The sequence below is a fragment of the Frankliniella occidentalis genome, unplaced genomic scaffold (assembly GCF_000697945.3).
Source record: "Frankliniella occidentalis isolate FOCC.00 unplaced genomic scaffold, Focc_3.1 Scaffold86, whole genome shotgun sequence".
Taxonomy (NCBI): Eukaryota; Metazoa; Arthropoda; class Insecta; order Thysanoptera; family Thripidae; genus Frankliniella; species Frankliniella occidentalis.
Genome location: NW_026267215.1, coordinates 1,027,980 through 1,032,159, shown reverse-complemented (window position 1 = coordinate 1,032,159; position 4,180 = coordinate 1,027,980).

The following is a 4,180-nucleotide window of genomic DNA, read 5'->3' as shown; positions in this document are numbered from 1 at the left end:
CCCACCCTCCTGCCTCGAGTCAGCGCGCGCGCGCGCACTTTGCGTGGAAATTCCTCGTTACATCAGTGGAAAAGCAATCGTGCAGGGCATAATGGCCGTCAACACGGTCACATTAAGGGCTCTGTATCGAAAACGACGCGAGTGAGCGCCCGCGCTCCGGGGCCGAGCACGTCTCTGCGATGGCACTACTGGGGCCGGGCGGGGCGCGGCGGGGCGGGCGGGGCCACAGCATGCACGCTATCTATGATTGAAATCTCACACGCCGCATCGCGCGCACTCACACACACACACACACACACAGTACGTACGCATCAAACATTCCCGTGGAATAAAGGGCAACAAACGCGCCAACACGGTATGCATGCGTGCGTCGCGGGGCCATCAATGATGGAGGCGCCTATGAGCACGCGCTGGCTGTGAGTGAGAGCGAGGGGAAAATATTGAATGATCAGGCCGGAAGAAATGCCCGGCCCTGATAATTTTAATTTTTCTCGGTCGCTATTGCGCAGGAAATTTGAAAACAAAGATACTACACGTTTAAGCTTTAACTTGTTGCTTAGTAACCGATAGGGGTCGACAACTCGTGTTCTCCTGTGTGCAAAGCATGACATACTCCGAATGTACTCCGGGAGTACTCTGAGTACTCCAAACGCTACTCTGAGCGTTCTCTGGGTGAAACTTTGCCGTATACAAGCTGTAAGCCGGTTGTGCACCGTCGTACTCCTATCCCATACACTGGCTGTCCCCGATGTACCTCGGCTTAACTCCGATGAAGTACTCTGACTGTACTCCGTGAATACTCCGGCTCCGACTGTTACTCTGTGTACCCTAAAAAGTCGAGTTTGTCGTGTCGACCCCTCGTTTGTAACTACTAGAGCTTTGTATTTTATCAAGAAAGTCCTTCGTATTACCAAACTTTTTCCTGGTATTACTGAACGTTTCTACTGCCATAATTATAATACCACGAACACTTGTAGTAATACTAGTAAAAGTTTTAGTATTACAATAGTATAAATAAAGAATTTTTTGATAATATGCAACAGCACAAAACTGTAGTTACTTGGCAAATTTTCTAGTAAAAATTAAAGTGTGTTATTTCTGCATATAGTTCATTCGTTCGTTTGTGCGTATTATTCGTCCAGTCGGCGTCCTGTTTCCCCTACCGCGGGCCGGGCTGGACCACGCGGGATGAGGGCCGAATGACCTGTAGGCCTGGCCGGCTGGACCCTCCCGAGGGGGAGGCGGGGGAGGCCAAATCAATAGGCAACCCACACGGACAAATAAAAAAAACAAGTCATTTGTAAACGTGTCCGCCACCCCCTTCGCGCCACCCCGCCGCTCTCGCTATTCTCTTACATCCCCCACCTCCTTCTCTTTCTTGCTTCCTTCGCCTTATCCCCCTTTTGCGCGACTCCTTCGCGCAGCTAGGCTGGCACAACTTCCTCGTGTGTGTGTGAGAGAGAAAGAGGGGCAGGGGTGAGGGGGAGAAGAAGAGAGGAGAGACAGAGAGGGGGAGGGGGGATGCAAGGAGACAAAGGGACCTAAAGGGCTCCTCCGCGACCACGTGACAAAGGTATGGGTGTGACGGATGTGCTGCTCGGCCATGTCATGTCTAAAGAAAGAAGGGCAAGGGAGAGAAGAGGAGAAAGAGAGAGAGAAGGGGAGGGGGGGGGGGAGGTGAAGGGAAGGGGGCCGGCGATGCGACAAAAAAGGAGTCACTACTGATGAGACGTATCAGAAAAAAGTTGTCAAACGGGCACAATTTTTTTTGGCGCGCGGAGAGTCCACGGCGACCAGTGCAGCCATGTGTGTTGGTGTTGCGCCCCACCACGCCCCGGCCGCCGCGCCTCGCCACGCCCCGCAGTAAGCCCTGCGCCTCGCTAATTATCTTTCCGAGCCAATGGAGCGACCCACACCACCCCGCCCCGCCCCGCCCGCTCGCGATGGCCCCCACATGGCTCCTCGCGCTGCCTCGCGCTCTGCCCCGCCTAGCCATGTCTCAGGCATGTCATTTATTTCTTCTGGGGCCCGGGACTGCTTTGCAGGGCCCGCCAGACCGAGCCGAGCCAAGTCAGGCGGCCGAGCCGAGTCGAGCCGAGCCGCGCAAGGCACACGAGGCGTCGCGAAAATGGCGTCTACTTAGAGGCTGCGCGGGGCGTGGCGGGGCGTGGCGGGGCGCGGCGGAGGGCCGTGTGTGGGCGTGTGAGTGAGTGCGGCCAGCGGGGCGTGGCGGGGCGGTGCCGGGCCGCGGTGGAGGGGGCGGCGCTAGGGCCCGGCCGGGTTCAGCCGCGGCCCGCTAGAGCGCGCTTGGGAGGCGGATCGGAGGAACCGTTGGGCTAAGGCCCTGCGCAGGCCGCGGGGGCGAGAGGGCGAGAGTCTGCCTCCTGACCGATAACCCTTCAGCATCCCGCTAACGAGTGGGCTGCCAGCAACTGCGGTCTAAGGCGTTATGAGTACCTTGTTGTTTGTGGTTTGTGAACGAAAACCGTAGCAAGAATTAAGTGAATTGCTAATTTGTGTGTACAATTCCGTTGCGAATCCCCTTTTTTGGAAAAATTGAATCACAAAACAATTCAGAAAGTAAAGGACCATGTGGCTCTTTTAATTCGGTTGATCTTTTGTATTCTTTTGACTTATAATAGAATTGTCCGCATCGCTGGCTGATGTTTCAGACTAATTATTGATGAATTCTGCGCAATTCGAAGCAGATAGTATTTCGCTGATCCTAAGAAGAAAATATTTACGAATTTTTACGAATGTCAGGATTTACCGTAAAACTCGATTAACGCAGTATGAAGAGCCTTAATCTTCCGGTGGCCTGCAGAAAGTAGCGAATTCGCCTAGTCGAGTAGGAGCTTAATTCTTTTCTATGCAAGCAGCTCACACCAGTAAACGGCCTCACGGGAAGTGCACCCGTTCGCGGTGGCGTCGTCGGCCTCCAAGGGTCCCCGCGACGTCGCTCGCGGCCGGCGCAGCGATCTGCGGGGTGGTTCCCGGGTGGGTCGCGCCGCCGTCCCGTGCAGTGGCGCCCCTGGCGGCGTCCCGCCCAAGCTCCGCGGCTAATGTGGAGAGCGCTCCGCGGGGCGGGACGGAGCCGCGACGCCGGCCGCGGTGGGTGAGCGCCGCCGCCTTATTACGCCCGGAGTTTCCGGAGGGCGTCGTCGGCATCGCAGGGCCTAATTCGGTGGCCTCTCTGATTTATATAACGACAATAGCAGACAAAAGTTTCTGGAGGTCTTGTTATGGGAGTTATTTATCAGAAGAAATGTTTAGCGCTGCTGGAAGTGAACGACAGGGTGCTGTGCTGGCGAAGCGATGCCAGGGCTATATGACACCCCAACATCTCCGATGTCTATACCATACCAACTAATTATCCATGGTGTGATATGCAGGCGAAATCATTAAAATGCGCGATTCCCGCGATATGTCTAGATATAACTTAATACTGCTCAATATCATCGAGTCTCGATGTATCGAGTCAGTACTTAATTACCTCGTTGATATCGTATCGTGGTACACTGGAAACGCAAGTGTGTGAATGTCTCTCACTTGCAGGTGTGTGAATATCCATTCCTTCACTTATGGGGGTAAAAGTGTGATTGTTTTAGGGGAAACTCACACATTTACCCCGTAAGAGTGCGAATGGATATTCACACACCTGTAAATGAGCGACATTAACACACTTGCGTTTCCAGAGTACCCACCCTTGTGAAAACGAACAGCTCCGAAAGACATCCGAAGCGGACTTGCTCCGTTTTCACTCCGACTAATGTGTTTCGGACTGTTTCGGATGGCTCCGTTTATGTTCTGAAACGTTTGAAATTCGGATGTTAAACGGAGCAGCCCGACTTCTGTCCGAATCGGACAGTCCGATTGGAGCCCGAGACCTCCCGTCGGACTGTCCGATTGACGCCCGGTACCTCTTGTCGGACTGTCCGATTGGCGCCCAGTCAGAGGGGAGGTCCCCCTAAAAATTATGGGGTGCACATCTGTGTTACAATGCTGGGGAGACACACTGCGCTGTTTGTATCGGCTGGGGCTGGGACTCGTTCCTTGGATCCTCGGATTCTTTTGGTGTGAAGTCGACGCCTTAGACCGCTGAGCTAACCTGAAACATGAGGGAGGGCTGGTCCGACAAGCCTCTTTACTCGAGACTCAGTCGACGCAGTCCTTGCGCTCC